Source organism: Schistocerca cancellata, chromosome 5, assembly GCF_023864275.1.
Source record: "Schistocerca cancellata isolate TAMUIC-IGC-003103 chromosome 5, iqSchCanc2.1, whole genome shotgun sequence".
Taxonomy (NCBI): Eukaryota; Metazoa; Arthropoda; class Insecta; order Orthoptera; family Acrididae; genus Schistocerca; species Schistocerca cancellata.
In genome coordinates this window covers 721,391,791-721,410,328 of record NC_064630.1, presented here as the reverse complement: position 1 = coordinate 721,410,328, position 18,538 = coordinate 721,391,791, and positions in this window count along the sequence as shown.

The following is an 18,538-nucleotide window of genomic DNA, read 5'->3' as shown; positions in this document are numbered from 1 at the left end:
AGTTGGATACCTTTCAGCCTCTGTTAGCGATGAACATTTTTGCGCTTTATTCATGTTTGACATCGAATGTGAAACCCAGAGAATTCCCCTCTGAAGTTTGATTAACCGGCTGGGAGCAGACAGAATATCACCTGCAGATAATGAAATTTCGCGAGCACTGCGTAAACAACAGGAATTGCGCGAGTAAAGGGAGAACAAACATTAAATACAGGAGTAAACTGATTAGAAAGCGTAACTTTCCTCACACGCTTCCCATCTCTTCCCACCCACCCTCTTCACTCCCTCTCTCTCTCTCTAGCTCTCTCTCACTCTAGCTCTCTCTCTCTTTTCCTCTATCTGTCTGTCTGTCTGTCTCTCTCTCTCTCTCGCACACACACACAAGACATTCATACGCATTCATGCTTATGCAAAATTATACACACACAAAACGGCGTGCTTGGTTTTGAATGTTTTAACAAGCACTAATAAGGTGTAGTTCTGTGAAAGTATACCAAAAATAAAGAGGAAACAGCAAATACTCATCCACATTTTGAAATAATGAGAGTGTGACCTCGCTGGTAAGCTTACTGGGAAAAATACAAGGGCGTGCTGAAAAGTAATGCCTCCGAAATTTTTATGTGAAAATTCTTAAAATTATAAAGTAAAACAAAATTTATTAATATTCTGAATCTTTGTTCTTCACGACTATATGTTTATTTCTCAACGCACTGAACCTGACGACGAACACTTTTCTCTCAACACGAGACCAGTTTGTTGATACCCTCAGTGTAGAACGTTTGACTTTGTTGACAGGGCTACAACGTCACTTCCCCTTACATTCCATTGTAACTTTCACAGTGAAGTCCTCGGTGGTGTTTTTTTAACTTTTGAAGACAGATGAAAATCGGATGGAGCCAAGTCCGGTCTGTATGGAGGACGATCGATGACAGTGAACCCAAGACGCCAGGTTGTTGCAGATATCGCAGCGCTCGTGTGTAGTCTAGTGTTGTCATGCTGAAGGAGAAGATGCCACATGTTGGAAAAAACTCTTCGAAATATTGCTTTGTTTTCTGAGGGTCTCACGGAATTTTGCAGGGTTTATGGTGGTGCCTTTAGCCACGAATTCCATATCCAGCAGAAGTTCAATTTCCCAGAACACTGTAAGCATGATTCTGCCTGCTGATGGCATTGTTTTGAACTTTTATGGCACCCGGTAATCCTTTGTTGACAGCGACATAATCACGTCACACACCGCCATGTTTCACGTTACAATTCGGAGCCCTCTAGCGTCAGAGGGTTGCAACTTACGTGAGCGAAGAGAGAAAGTCGATCGAGTAATATGCATGACATGCAATACCTCAATCCATATTGAGACCAGAATAAAAATTTCGGAGACGTTACTTTTCAGCAGCCCCCCTCATATAACTCATCCCTTTAAAAGAGCACACTAGAGGCACTGGAGTACTGTACATGGTTTAGAACTGGAACCATGCAGTCATGTGACTCTCAACCACAGATGTAAGTCGTGGTAGTGACGTGGTGTGTGTAAATGCCAGTGCTGTGTGGAATGAGTGCAGTAAGCGGAGATGCGTTCAAATGGCAGGCAGGAGATACTGTGTTTGGACGTGCTTATGACTACATCGTGAATGAACGTGCACGGTTTCTTGGTGTATCAGCGCAGACTGTTCAACGTGTCTACAAGGAATGATGTACCATTTGAAGTCATATATCATGGCATAAGAACAGTGGCCGTAAAAATATCCTTTCTCACAGTGTCTGGATACAAGTATCAAGCCTTGTCAACGACAGTCGGTTTCAAAACCCGAGAGTAATTGCAACAGGTAGTGAATACAGGTCCATTTCTAGTTTCTGTGTGAACATTGCGAAGGGAACAGCATGTAACACGAATTTGGAGTCGTGTACCTCGCAAAAGGTCATTGCTCTCAGCTTCACATAAAGCTGGCACGTCTTCAAACTGCCAACCGTGGGGCGTTGGTTGTGCTGTTTTGCTTACACCTTCGATGCTGTAGTCCTATCTCTGGTGACCTGCATAAAAGGGAAGCACTCCATATGATCACGCAGATCAGTTAAAGAACAAATAATGTTACAGTGCGGAAATGTCTTACTGATTGATATTTAATAAGGGGGCCCAATGAAGCCAAACAATATGGGTATCACATCATGCACACAGAAATATTACTGAGAGGAGGGATCATCTAATCTATAACAGAAACAAATGGTCACTATAACAGTCGTTTAATGTCGAGAAGCAAAACACATAAGTTACCCACTGAGATAAACAACTGAACGGTTAGATACTTGGATAAGAGATTCTAATGTTAGCACAGGTAGGTGAGCGCCATAAAATCAAAATTATATGAGTAACACATGGATACTGCCAGTGACTGTAATCATTGTTAGTAGATTACAAAAAATAACCAGGAAAAGTAGTTTCACACATCAGTAATATCGCCAAAGTACGTACTGAAAGCAAGCTAGCTGACTAAGAAACATTAAAACGGAAACACACACACAACACTGGTGCAACATTATACAATATTTATTATTCATTTCAAAAACCGGATTTCAGCTCTTACACCAGTAAATATAAACATGCGGTGCAGTGAAATTTTGGTAAATCAAAGATTTAGACCATCCAGCTGTTTGTATATTATGAGATTGAAACTGGTATAATTTGGTTTTTGCAAGACTACCAGAGAAGGAAAGTTGCTACTCACCATTTAGCGGAGAGGCTGAGTCGCGATAGGCACAATAAAAAGATTCACAAAGCTTTCGGTCATTAAGGCCTTTGTCAGCAGTAGACACACATACATACACGCACACACAAACACACACACACACACACACACACACACACACACACACAAACGCAACTTGCACAGACGTGTGGTCTTAGCTCTCGGAGACTGCAGATGTGTGTGCAAGTTGCGTTTATGTGAGTGTGTGTGTGTGTGTGTGTGTGTGAGTGTGTGTATGGGTGTGTGTGTATGTGTGTCTACTGCTGACAAAGGCCTTAATGGCCGAAAGCTTTAATTGTGAGAATCTTTTTGTTGTGCCTATAGCGACTCAGCATCTCCGCTATATGGTGAGTAGCAACTTTCCTTCTCTGGTATTGTTACATTCCATCCTGGATTTTCCATTGTTTGGTTTTTGCAATTTTAGATAGCTAACGTTTTGTCAACTTTGACAACTGGGTTAACTGCAGATCAGGTCATTTAACTCTATGACTAATTTACAACACGAAGCCAAGAATGAAGATATCACAGGATGGATTGGTATATTACCTTTATGGAATTTAGGGAATCCATAAAGCCGGGGAGCTGTAGGATTCATGTTGGTGACAAAGTGGGCATCAGAGTCTATACATTTACACAAGTTAATAAAACTTTTTTACCATTATAGAATTGTGTTGTGTCTTTCTGCATCTGTTGGAAGTTGGTGGAGTTTAGGAACTCTTCCACTTTTTTAATGTAGTCACATTTCTTCAATAAGACAACAGTATTTCCTTTGTGTGATCGGATTCCAATAACATTATTGTGACTCATTTTCTTCTTGAAATTGTTTAATACTTGGCGTTCTTTAATCCATATTTTTTGTCCAATCTCTGCTGCCTAAGATTCTGATGTCTACTTTCTCATCAACATGAATCCTATATCTCCCAGACTTTACGGCCTCTCTAAACTCCATGAACATTATATAACAATCCGTCTTCATTCTCAACTACACGTTACAAATCAGCCAGAGAGCTAAACGACCTGATCAAGATCAAAACCAAGTTTAAACTTAGTCTGGTATTCTTAATAAACCTGAATTAGCGAACAAGTTAAAAGACATGCAAATCCTTCTTAATGCCAAACACCATGTTAGTTTCTTTTGATGTTAGCAAATTGTTCACTAATATACCTGTACAGGAGTGCCTAAACATTCACAGGAGTTAACGTAATTGTCACAGATCACATTAGGTTACCTACACAAATTTGCCTAACACAAAATTATTTCCGTTTCAGTGGTAGGGTATACAAATAGTTGAACTGTCTAAATGTTTGATCCAACAAAATTTCATTACACCATATATTTATATTTCTACCTGATGGCGTAACAGCCGGAAACTGTTTGTGAAATAAATAATAAACGTTGAAGAATATTATACCAGTGTTGGGTGCGTTTTCATTTATAATGTGTAAAATATTCTACTAATAACCGAAGGAGCATCATTACGAAATATCGTATTCATGATCCATGGAACTAGTATTAATCTAATCTAATCTAATCTAATCTAATCTAATCGGCGTGTACAAACCTGTTTTTGCTGTCTTCTCCGGCGCTCTGCGGCACGTTTGATGTTGTTCAGCGCAATGTCAATTATTTCATGGTGTCGCAGTCGACAAGATGTAGGAAAGGTTACTAATTCGTTAATTTTGTTAGGTGGTTCAACATTATTCAGTATAACAGACGGAGATAGCATAGTAGATTCATTTGGTATGGAATTAATTACATCCTGGAATGAGAGTATGTATGTGTCCCAATCAATATGTTTTTTGTGGCAGTATATTCTACACAGTTTACCAATTTCTTTCATTAATCGTTCACAAGGGTTCGAAGAAGCATGGTACCTAGATATATAGATCGGAGAAATGTTTCTAGCTCGTAACATACGTGTCCATATAGCAGATCGAAACTGTGATCCATTGTCGGAAATTACTTTCAACACATGCCCTACATGAAATAGAAAATGTTTTACAAATGCTTTCGAAACAGTTTTAGCAGTAGCTTTGCGTAGCGGAGAGAAGGTAACAAATTTTGAAGTGAGTTCAACAGCGACAAAGAAGTAGCAAAAACCTCTATTAGTTCTGGGAATCGGACCAAAAATGTCTACAGCGGCCATATGTCTCAATTTAACAGGTACAATGGGATGTAATGGAGGAACATGTGAAGTCGTGTCTGATTTAGCTTTCTGGCAGATTTTACATGACGCTAAAACTCGTCGTATACGTTTCTCCATGTTGGTAAAATAACAGTTCTGTCTCAGTATAAGAAAACATATTCTGGCTCCGTAATGTGCGTAACCAGATTAATTTGTTAACAAGTTCGTCAGGAATGCATAATAACCAATTGTTGCTGTCAGGATGAGAGCGGCGAAACAGAATGTCGTTGCGTACAGTGTAATGGTTTCTAATGGTAACATTATTCCTATCTTGCCAAAGGTGTTTAATTTCTTTCCATACGTTGTCTGTACTCTGCTCTAATGCTACATCTTGTAATGACGACGAAATGAAATTTTCAAATGCAACTTGCTGAATGTACAAGACGCTGAAATTTGCTTTGCAGAAGTTGGTTGCGATGTCTTGCTGATTGTTGCTGAGAGAACGGGATAGTGCGTCTGCTACAATATTTTGTGTACCGGGAATGTGAACAATTGTAAAATTAAATTCCTGCAAATAAAGTTTCCATCTACTTAATCTGTCATGTGTAAATTTAGCCGAAAGTAAAAATTGTATTGCTCTATGATCTGTGTAAACGGTAGTGTGTCTTCCATAAAGAAAATGCCTAAATCTGGTAAAAGCCCATACAACACATAATGTTTCAAGTTCTGTAACAGAATAATTTCGTTTAGCAGGTGACAGAATGCGACTTGCAAAAGCGATGTTTTTAATTACTGTACAACCATCTTCTTCAATTTCCTGAAAAATTCGTACGCCTAAAGCGGTGTTAGAACTGTCGCTGGCAATGGAAAAATTTCTGGTAAGATCTGGGTGTGATAAAAGTGGTGCATTCAACAAGACATGTTTCAAATAACATTTTCGTAAACAAGATTCTGCGTGTCAAAATTATTGCTTGCGTTACTGGGATATGCAACCTGTACTGTATGTAATCAAATTCTATCTGACGTGTTATTATTTTCAGGAGGATGCTGTGGTATTTCCACTATTTGTACTGTTCTATTATTTCTTCCTGACGTATTACGTTCTGGATGATACTTACTGTCTGGTTCATTCATGATAATATGTTGTTGCTGATGTTCTTGCTGCTGATAAGATCGACTGTTATTAAATGTACGCTGAAAATTGTGCTCATTATTTTTACGTCTGTCATGATAGTCATTTCTATACGGTGCATTGCGATAGGAATTGAAATAGTGTGTTTTCTGTACATACTGATTCCCTTGTTGCTGTGTGCTACTATTTGTTGGAGTTGACGCTATACGTGTACGCTGAGAAACATTAAAGCTTGGTTGACCTTGTGCATTACATTGTTGATTAGGTATGCTAACCGGCTGGCTTTCATGCTGTTGCGGTGAAAAACGTCTATTGTTGCCAAAATGCGTTCGCTATTGCTGATAGTTTTACACATACTGATGATTAAAAAATTTTTTTTGTCTGTTGTTAAAGTTCTCGTGGTTGTCATTTCTGGAGTGTCTAATGAAAAATTGTCACTTTCGGTAAAACTTGTCTTATCAGGTTTTCTTTACTCATTCTTAATCCGAGATAGAGCGGTAGTTAAAGAGCTGGTTTGATAGATATAAAGGATAGTAGAAGAGAAGGCAGCAGTGCAGAAAACTAAAGATGAAATAGCACTACTACGGCTCAGGGCCCTGTGCACCCTACGGCACATATTCATTAAAGCGTAATGAATCCCCTGAGGTCGATTACGCTCTGCAAATAAATTTTAGCTTTTGCGTTACAGGCAATGGCGGTGAAAATTCAAAAGCAAATTGCTGTATCCATGCTAATTCTAGTTTCTGCATTACAGGTAATGGCGGTGAAAGTACAAAAATAAATTGTCGTATCCAGTTCAAAGCGTGTACCTGTGCTCTATCATTTTTAAATACCTTAGATGTTCTCACGGATAGAAAATGCTTGTAATCAAAATTATCGTCTCTGTATGTCTGAACAGGTTCACGATTGTATGAGAATCTGTTTGTCTATCTTTTCGGATTTTAAGTCACGTAGTCTCTGTAAATTACTTAAGTTATACTGGCTGTTTGAGTGTGACAAATGTTCGGAATGTGCCGTATGTTGTGACGTGTTAGTGACTGAAACAATTTTCATTTCTGTCACTTTAATACGTTCGTCAATGTAGCAGATCTGTTGTTGAAATTTCTTATCGACTTTCGTATCCAGAGTGTGTGAAAGTTCTGGTGACTTTAAATTAAACTCGTCGGGTATCTGTGTTGCATTTTCTGAACATTCTTCAGTGACTGCATTACTTTCATCTCTAAGTGATTCTGTTGTCACTACATCAGTATGTCTATTATTCAATTCTTGTGCCACAGACCTAATTTCTTCACTACTTTTTCTAGCACAAGCCTTAATTTCCTCACGTAATTGTTCCTTAGTATCATGACATTGCACGGTAACGGCTGTAATCTGTTCACTAAGTTGTTTGTTCTGTTCGTTAAGATTGTTGTGTTTTTCATTCGACAGTTTGAAACTTTCATTAGGTTGTTTATAATTGCTGTCTAGTTTTTCATTAAGTTGTTTGAAATGGTTATCTAGTATTTTCTTCCACTGTTTGAAACTTTCAGTAATTAGTTCACTAAGTTGTTTGAAATCGTTTTTCTGTTTTTCATCCTGTTGTTTGGAATTTTCGTCTTGTTTTTTATTATGTTCATTAATTTGTAGCAATAATGCCATAATTTGATCCAAGCCAATATTATCTACTCTATTCTCTATGCTGTGTGTTGCTGTATCTGTATTTGAAAGTACAAAAATAAATTGTCGTATCCAAATGACTTTCACATTGGACAGAAGGTATTAGTACGTACACACTATTTATCCAACAGAGGAAAGAGTAGATGCAGTAAATTTGAGCTTCTATACGCAGGTCCATATAGGGGTTCGCAGCATTCCTCACCCCAATGTAGTAGACGTCGAAACTTTGAGAGCCAGAAAAACCAAAGGGAACCACCACGCCTCCAACATCAAATCTTTTATTGAATGAAGATACGTTATGATTTATCACACTGTAATGCTATTTGCTAATTTTTTTGTGACCACTTATGCAGTTATATTCACATGAACACTTACTGATGATTGGTGTATTTTTTCTTGGCAAGTGCCCGGCAAGGTAAGGTCAGCAGGTCGCTCTTCTTGTCGTTACACATCAGACCGTGCATATTTTTCCAGCTGAACTTACACATTTTATGACCACTTATGCAATTATATTTATGTGAATACTTACTGATGATCGTCGTATTTTTTCTTGGCAAGTGCCCGGCAGGGTAAGGTTAGCAGGTCGCTCTTCTTGTCGTTACACATCAGACTGTGCATATTTTCCATTTTTTATGTATATATGATTGTATTCCTGTTTTGTTTGTATGCACTATGAAATATTTAAGATATAACAAACACCAGTTGACTTTAACATTTTGCCTTATGATATCTCAACATCGTGACTACTTTACCTTTTTTTTTTTTTTTTTTTGCTGCTACATTGTGATACACTGTGTACATTTTTGACTCTGAACACTGTCTATGTTTTTGACATATTACGTTTTCTGTCATGCTATGCTGTATGCTCAATTATATCACTAGAAACGAGTTTTTGTGTAATGGGTATATGAATTAAATGCGAGACATTAATCTTTGTTCATCATTTTCAGAAAGAAATAACGTGTAAAAGAAATAAATTAAACAGAAATGGGAATTTCACCTTCGGAATGAACGAAAGAAGATGTCATACCTCGTGATGAAGAATAAATGGATCAGAATTAACAAGCATTAACAAGAATATACTATACACATCGTAGAATAGCAGTCTTAACTAATTTTTTCTTTCAGAATACGAGGCGATTGATGCAGGCTGTCAGACAGAACTACACATCTTAGTTTTAGTGATGAAATATGCTAGAAATAAGGAATAGTTGTATAATGAATAATGAAGTGACTTATTTGCAGATGAATGGTGACGAATATGGTGATGAATAATGATGAAGAATATGATAATATGGATAATGAAGTCTTTCTTTACAGGTGATGATAATAATGGAGTTATGGTAACATGAATAATGAAGTTTTTCTTTACAGGTGATGATAATAATGGAGTTATGGTAATATGAATAATGAAGTTTTTCTTTACAGGTGATGATAATAATGGAGTTATGGTAATATGAATAATGAAGTTTTTTCTTTGCAGATGAGAATAATGATGAAGTTTATATATTTACTGTTAGTTAAGAGATGCTATGTAGTTATTTAAGTGTTTGTTGCAGTTCGTTTTGACAGTATGTCTTATATCGCATGGTATGATGACTGAAGGTTTTGGAAAGGACAGCTAGAGAACATATATATTTTTTATATACATTTCACTACCTGTTAATTCGAAGTTCACTACTTTTCAGCATAATATGTGTTTCTTCTTTCAGTTTAATAATCCATTTTATATTTTTTGCAGGAGAAATTATTCATGAAATTAATGTGCTATAAGCAGTTGTTCATTAAGCCTATGTCATTTATGAATGTGATCACATATACTCTACTTGTTTCATAGCCTTGCTACAGCTGACTCATGACGAATGACATTACACATCTTCATTTTCAGCAATAACTTAAAAGCAAATATTGTTATGCCCCAGTAATTAATTATCGATCCCAACGCAATGCATTGCTAGCACAAAAAAAATGTATTACCAGTCCCAAATAATGCTACCAGTTTAAGAGAGTTCTGAGTAATACTGACAAGCTCTGAATAGTACCTCACTTGAATGATGAATTCTGAGTAATACTGAATGATGCTTTGTAATAATGCATAAATACTATGCGCATAATTTCTGTAAATAATATTTTTGTTATACTCTATAAATGCTATGCCAATAATTGACTCATTTTGAATGATAACTTCTGAATAATACTGAATAAGGTTTTATAAAAATATAAGAATACTTGGTAACTGGCCAATGAGTGCCAATGATTACTATAACTAAGTGAATTATGTTAATACTATGCCATTCATTAGCTCCTGTTTTGAATGATGACTTCTGATGATTTGTAACTGGCCAATGAGTGCCAATGATTACTATAACTAAGTGAATTATGTTAATACTATGCCATTCATTAGCTCCTGTTTAGAATGATGACTTCTGTTGATTTGTAACTGGCCAATGAGTGCCAATGTTCTCTGTAAACAGATAGTTTATGAACATTATTCTGTAATACTACATACATGGTACAGAAATGTTCAGTAACTGGGCGATGAGTGCCACCAATTACTCAAATCAGTTGTTAGACTAGTGTAATTCTCAATGAAGACTAGTATGTGACTTAACGTCCTTCACCTTCTGACCTAATTACCAGAAATTACTGCAATATCCGTTTGTCCTGTCTATCCTCATGATCATGGAGCACTATATTTGGTTTTTGCACTAATTCTACGTTGGTGTACTTTACAAGAATGTGGAGTTGACACGACATGCTGTCCACCACCTTGAGCGATGGAAATGTTATTATGGTCCCACTGTTTGGTGTACCTAGTGTACTACCAAAATGATAGCATGGAATATTATTACGACATTTCAGTGTCTTGGCTACACTGATTAATACTTCAAGGAAAAGAACTTCAGATTGTCTCACTTGGTGTTGTGCTTCTATAGAAAGATATGGACTTTCAGTGCAGCTGCGTGCAACCTAAAGTGCTACAACCATGACGCAATCCTTCCCATTCCTTTCCTAGTTCTTGTAAAATGGTAAACACTCATACAATGCGTTTAAATTCTTGAAAAATGCTAAAGAGTTTTACAGTGTGTGTGCACTTTATGCCATTTGTTAATATGATTTGTACTTATTACGTATACATTTTGTGATATGTTCTGTACTACAGTGCATGTGCACTTTATTTCACTCCATGATATGTTATGTAAGAATGCTAAAGACTTCTACAGTGCGTGTGAACTTTGTTTCACTCCTTGATATGTTTATTTGTTGTAAAAATGCTAAAGAGTTTTACAGTGCGTGTGCACTTTATGCCATTTGTACTCATTACGTATACATTTTGTGATATGTTTTGTACCACAGTGCGTGTGCACTTTATTTCATTCCATGATATGTTACGTAAGAATGCTAAAGACTTCTACAGTGCGTGTGCACTTTATTTCACTCCTTAATATGTTTATTTGTTGTAAAAATGCTAAAGAGTTTTACAGTGTGTGTGTGCACTTTATGCCATTTGTACTCATAACGTATACATTTTGTGATTCCCAGATATGTTCTGTACTACAGTGCATGTGCACTTTCGTCATTTTGTTAACATGATTTGTATTCATTGCATATACATTTTTGTGATTTGCTGATATGTTCTGAACTACAGTGCGTGTGCACTTTCGTCATTTGTCAATATGATTTGTACTCATTATGTTTATTTGTTGTAAAAATGCTAAAGAGTTTTACAGTGCGTTTGCACTTTTGCCATTTGTTAATATGTTTTGTACTCATTGTGTATACATTTTGTCATTGCCTGATATGTTCTATACTCAGTGCATGTGCACTATATTTTATTTCATGTTCTACACCTATATATATGTATATATTCTGTGATTGTAAAGTTAGTTAATTAAGAAAAATTTGTTGCTCATGGCAAGTCCAATTGACTCACCATCGCTGCCAAATTTTTGCCCCCCCCCCAGTGGAGGGTTATGTAAGACGTATGCTTTGCCGGCGATGGGCGAGGCATGACAGAATCTCTGACCAGAGAGTAGATTGTCGTTAGTTGTTGCTTCGCTAGTCTGCGCTTGTCTGCGTGAGTCGACTGTAGTCTGGTGTAGTCTGCGTGAGTCGGTGGAGTCGGCATGTGTCGGCTGTGTGCTCTGCTCGCAACTCTGGTCAGGACTCTGGAGGATGAATATTGTTGTAGAAGGTAAAGAAGCAGCCTTGCGCATATTTAATAATGTATGTTAATTGTAATTTAATTTGTTCCAAAAAAATGCCCCAATAATAATTTTTATAATATAAAGTAACTCTTTTAAAGAAAAGCATTCATTTCAATTTAAAGAATATTTCCAATGCATGATCATTCCTTCCAAGAATAAAAAAAAATATATGCCAGCATTGCACGAAGCTGTGTCGAAAAATATCTAATTAAGAGCATATATAATTGCAGTTTTTATTGAGGTAAGAATTTTTGCTTTTCTATTCAGAATACAGGGCCGAAGGGCAGCGCTGCTGTCCTCATAAAATTTATCAGGTTACTGAATTTTTTCATTATTTTAGTGTTTAGGAAATTTTCTGTTTCGAACTTAACATTAAATGAGAAAAGAATTTTGTGGGAACATTAAATGTGAAATGAGCCAAGTGTAACCTCCCCACAAAAATAATTTTAAAAATTGAAAAATGAAAATGAGCCAACTGTAACCTCCCCAAAATAATAATTAAATGAATTTTAAATAATATTGTAACCTCTGAACAAAATTGGCTCCCGTTTATAGTCTTTGTGCAGAAATGCATTCACATTTAATGTTCCCACAAAATTCAAAACAACTGGCCAATTGCACGGATAATAAAAAGAATACAGCCTACTTAGATCATATTTTCATTCTCAAAACACGTCGAGGCTGTGGACCATCCTCGCATACACACACACACACACACACACACACACACACACACACTAAAAAAATTAAATTATCTCTGCGTACTCCATGCGACAGTTCTGGTTGTCACAAAATGCTATATCTCTTCCAGTACAACGTGGCGTATGAGAGAAGCGAGATCATGGTGGTCTCACATAACTGACAGAGGGAGTCGATAACGCCTCTTTCGCCAGACTATTTTTCTGTTGCATTTACTCGATGCACTGCCACCGCTTTATGGATGCTTATGTTGTTGTGCCCCACATGAACCATGGACCTTGCCGTTGGTGGGGAGGCCTGCGTGCCTCAGCGATACAGATGGCCGTACCGTAGGTGCAACCACAACGGAGGGGTATCTGTTGAGAGGCCAGACAAACGTATGGTTCCTGAAGAGGGGCAGCAGCCTTTTCAGTAGTTGCAGGGGCAACAGTCTGGATGATTGACTGATCTGGCCTTGTAACATTAACCAAAACGGCCTTGCTGTGCTGGTACTGCGAATGGCTGAAAGCAAGGGGAAACTACAGCCGTAATTTTTCCCGAGGACATGCAGCTCTACTGTATGATTAAATGATGATGGCGTCCTCTTGGGTAAAATATTCCGGAAGTAAAATAGTCCCCCATTCGGATCTCCGGGCGGGGACTACTCAGGAGGACGTCGTTATCAGGAGAAAGAAAACTGGCGTTCTACGGATCGGAGCGTGGAATGTCAGATCCCTTAATCGGGCAGGTAGGTTAGAAAATTTAAAAAGGGAAATGGATAGGTTAAAGTTAGATATAATGGGAATTAGTGAAGTTCGGTGGCAGGAGGAACAAGACTTTTGGTCAGGTGATTACAGGGTTATAAATACAAAATCAAATAGGGGTAATGCAGGAGTAGGTTTAATAATGAATAAAAAAATAGGAGTGCGGGTTAGCTACTACAAACAGCATAGTGAACGCATTATTGTGGCCAAGATAGACACAAAGTCCATGCCTACTACAGTAGTACAAGTTTATATGCCAACTACCTCTGCAGATGATGAAGAAATGTATGACGAGATAAAAGAAATTATTCAGGTAGTGAAGGAAGACGAAAATTTAATAGTCATGGGTGACTGGAATTCGAGTGTAGGAAAAGGGAGAGAAGGAAACGTAGTAGGTGAATATGGATTGGGGCTAAGAAATGAAAGAGGAATCCGCCTGGTAGAATTTTGCACAGAGCACAACTTAATCATAGCTAACACTTGGTTTAAGAATCATGATAGAAGGTTGTATACCTGGAAGAATCCTGGAGATACTAAAAGGTATCAGATAGATTATATAATGGTAAGACAGAGATTTAGGAACCAGGTTTTAAATTGTAAGACATTTCCTGGGGCAGATGTGGATTCTGACCACAATCTATTGGTTATGAACTGCAGATTGAAACTGAAGAAACTGCAAAAAGGTGGGAATTTAAGGAGATGGGACCTGGATAAATTGAAAGAACCAGAGGTTGTAGAGAGTTTCAGGGAGAGCATAAGGGAACAATTGACAGGAATGGGGGAAAGAAATGCAGTAGAAGAAGAATGGGTAGCTCTGAGGGATGAAGTAGTGAAGGCAGGAGAGGATCAAGTAGGTAAAAAGACGAGGGCTAGTAGAAATCCTTGGGTAACAGAAGAAATATTGAATTTAATTGATGAAAGGAGAAAATATAAAAATGGAGTAAATGAAGCAGGCAAAAAGGAATACAAACGTCTCAAAAATGATATCGACAGGAAGTGCAAAATGGCTAAGCAGGGATGGCTAGAGGACAAATGTAAAGATGTAGAGGCTTGTCTCACTAGGGGTAAGATAGATACTGCCTACAGGAAAATTAAAGAGACCTTTGGAGAGAAGAGAACCACTTGTATGAATATCAAGAGCTCAGATGGCAACCCAGTTCTAAGCGAAGAAGGGAAGGCAGAAAGGTGGAAGGAGTATATAGAGGGTTTATACAAGGGCGATGTACTTGAGGACAATATTATGGAAATTGAAGAGGATGTAGATGAAGACGAAATGGGAGATAAGATACTGCGTGAAGAGTTTGACAGAGCACTGAAAGACCTGAGTCGAAACAAGGCCCCGGGAGTAGACAACATTCCATTTGAACTACTGATGGCCTCGGGAGAGCCAGTCATGACAAAACTCTACCATCTGGTGAGCACGATGTATGAGACAGGCGAAATACCCTCAGACTTCAAGAAGAATATAATAATTCCAATCCCAAAGAAAGCAGGTGTTGACAGATGTGAAAATCACCGAACTATCAGTTTAATAAGTCACAGCTGCAAAATACTAACGCGAATTCCTTACAGACGAATGGAAAAACTGGTAGAAGCCGACCTCGGGGAAGATCAGTTTGGATTCCGTAGAAATGTTGGAACACGTGAGGCAATACTGACCTTACGACTTCTTAGAAGAAAGATTAAGAAAAGGCAAACCTACGTTTCTAGCATTTGTAAACTTAGAGAAAGCTTTTGACAATGTTAACTGGAATACTCCCTTTCAAATTCTGAAGGTGGCAGGGGTAAAATACAGGGAGCGAAAGGCTATTTACAGTTTGTACAGAAACCAGATGGCAGTTATAAGAGTCGAGGGGCATGAAAGGGAAGCAGTGGTTGGGAAAGGAGTAAGACAGGGTTGTAGCCTCTCCCCGATGTTATTCAATCTGTATATTGAGCAAGCAGTTAAAGGAAACAAAAGAAAAATTCGGAGTAGGTATTAAAATTCATGGAGAAGAAGTAAAAACTTTGAGGTTCGCCGATGACATTGTAATTCTGTCAGAGACAGCAAAGGACTTGGAAGAGCAGTTGAACGGAATGGACAGTGTCTTGAAAGGAGGATATAAGATGAACATCAACAAAAGCAAAACGAGGATAATGGAATGTAGTCAAATTAAGTCGGGTGATGCTGAGGGAATTAGATTAGGAAATGAGACACTTAAAGTAGTAAAGGAGTTTTGTTATTTAGGGAGTAAAATAACCGATGATGGTCGAAGTAGAGAGGATATAAAATGTAGACTGGCAATGGCAAGGAAAGCGTTTCTCAAGAAGAGGAATTTGTTACCATCGAGTATAGATTTAAGTGTCAGGAAGTCGTTTCTGAAAGTATTTGTATGGAGTGTAGCCATGTATGGAAGTGAAACATGGACGATAACTAGTTTGGACAAGAAGAGAATAGAAGCTTTCGAAATGTGGTGCTACAGAAGAATGCTGAAGATAAGGTGGGTAGATGACGTAACTAATGAGGAGGTACTGAATAGGATTGGGGAGAAGAGAAGTTTGTGGCACAACTTGACTAGAAGAAGGGATCGGTTGGTAGGACATGTTTTGAGGCATCAAGGGGTCACAAATTTAGCATTGGAGGGCAGTGTGGAGGGTAAAAACCCTAGAGGGAGACCAAGAGATGAATACACTAAGCAGATTCAGAAGGATGTAGGTTGCAGTAGATACTGGGAGATGAAGAAGCTTGCACAGGATAGAGTAGCATGGAGAGCTGCATCAAACCAGTCTCAGAAGACCACAACAACAACAACATGTTGTTGTGACTTCATTTACCAGGATAGAGTTCAATCAAATGTGAGATTTTGTCGGTTTCTGTCATATTCTGATTCGCAATGTTGCAAAGCGCCAGAACATTCTCTACGTATGAGTCTGTTGTTTCGCCCTGCCGTTGGGCCTTGTTCTTCAACTGTTATTCTGCTAAGCGAACTGTCACCAAATGTTTTCCTGACTTCGTACTGGAATCTGTCCCAGCTACTAAACTTCTCGTTGTTCTCGCACAATTGCTGGGCTGTGTCGTCCAAGTAAAAGTACACATTTACCAAACATATGACGTCGTTCCAGATGTTGTATTTAGCGTCTCCTGAATACACTGATGGGTGTCTGAAGTGCAGCTCACTTACTGCTGGCCTGGAATCCATGGGTGCCTTAATATAGGTCGTTTGGAACAGTGCAATGCTTGTATTCCGGTTCCTGTGCATGTACGCTACGGCTTTTGCATTGCCTACTTGGAACCACAGTGAGGTACGTGTTTTCAAGTACCTAGCATCTCCGCCAAATTGTCGTCTATGAAATACAACACTTAGCGCTGAAAGCACGTTTATTACCAACAAAACGTAAAACCTGGATGGAGAATGCAGATATTTTTAAAAGCATCGAATAATCCAAAATATACAAACATACGGTATGTCTAGAACCTTCCAGAAATGATTGAATAACAAATGACTACTAGGGATTGGCTTCGAGATGGCGACACGCACCACACCGCACCACACCGGGCAGCTACGTTAGGCACTACGTCGCACATGTAAGTAGTCTGTTTGTGTGTTGTCAGCGCTATAGACTGTGTTAATATATCTGACAGAGCTCTGCGCCCTCGACAAGAGATTCTGTGGTTGGACGGTCTAGCAGTTAGCGAGTGGATAGAGAAATGTACGGTCATGTGTTTTCTTAGTGGAGACTCAGTGAGACGCAAGGAAATGTATGATGACGTATGTTTGATTGGTAATGCTAAGGCAGTGGAATTATTGAGAACTGTATAATTTTTGGAACTGGATATCACATGAATAAGGTAAAACTGCCGAAATAGTGTTGGCTCTTCAATAAAATGTTTCTTTTCCTAACCATATGCCTCCCAGCAGTTAGAGTCTGTAGTAGTTAAAATCTTTTTATTTAGCTGGTTGTAGTTGCTGGTTGCTGTAACTGCTGTAGTTTGTGTTATGAGGATTTTCTGTGAGGTAAGTGACTTCTAAAATAAAAAATAGGGTTTCCACTATCGCGATGAAATGAGTTTAGGCAATTAACAGAGTGAGAGGTAGTTTCGTATTGCTTTAATTTCATATTTTTTGGATTTTTATTATTTTTAGGATTTCTTGCAATTCAGGCCATTCTTTTGTGTTGATTATTGGTAGTCATGTTGTCACAGTATAGCAGTCAGATTGCGTTGGGCTTGTGTATTGTGGGCAATAAATGAATAGGTTAAGGCTGAGTTGTCTTTGTCAGGGAGAATTATATAGGTCAGTGTTTAAATAATAAAAATATTTAAAGACTTACTTTCACCTGTCGACCCTTAGCCGAGGATACTTCACTGGAATTTTCTGATTTCCTTGTAGTTTGAATAATCAGCGCATGATTAGAAATTAGTTATTGTTTACTGCCAGCGCGTAATTGTATGTATGGAATTTCCTTTGTAGTTGTAGTTTCTTATTTTTGTGTTGTATTGTGATGAGCAAAGTAATTGTGACATGCATGTGGATTTGCACTAAGCATCTTCCAGTTGCTTTTGCAACTAATTAGATACTTATTATTTTCAGTGCTATTGTAGTGTTGTTTCTTAATTTTGCTTTTCAAATTTTTTGTGTGTTATTGTGTAAAATAGTGTGACAATCACGGCGAGTGAAAAGTGTAACACAAGGTTGCAAAGCCAATTGAAACGTGGCTCATAAAAACACTAGGAGAAAATCAACACATTATCGGGAAAAGTAGCCGAAATTTCGGATCAGTTAACAAATTTATTTGTGAAGATAGATGATGATTTGAATGATACAAGACCGGTAGCCTTAACTGACACAGAGGAGTACGACGAGATCAGGGAATTTAAACAGAGTCAGAAACAAATTAACAGGCAACACAAAAGAGAAATAGAGGAAGTACAAGATCAGTTGGCACAGGTGTTACAAGAATTACATATTTCAGAGGATACTCGCGCTCCGACCCTATTTAGAAATACGGGAAAGTCAGACAGTAAGAAGTCACATGATATTTCCGAGATCTTGAAAGCAGTCGACAGGTGCACCGAGCCTTGAGATGGAACCGCCGACACGACGTAACAATGACCGATTTGCGACTCGGCGACACGATGACTTTGACTATAAGCTCTTCACCAAAACGCGTAAATTTAAAATATTCAAGAATTCTAGTAATAACATACGTTCACAAGCTTGGCTTCATCAATTTTCTCGTTGTTTTCCTCCTAATT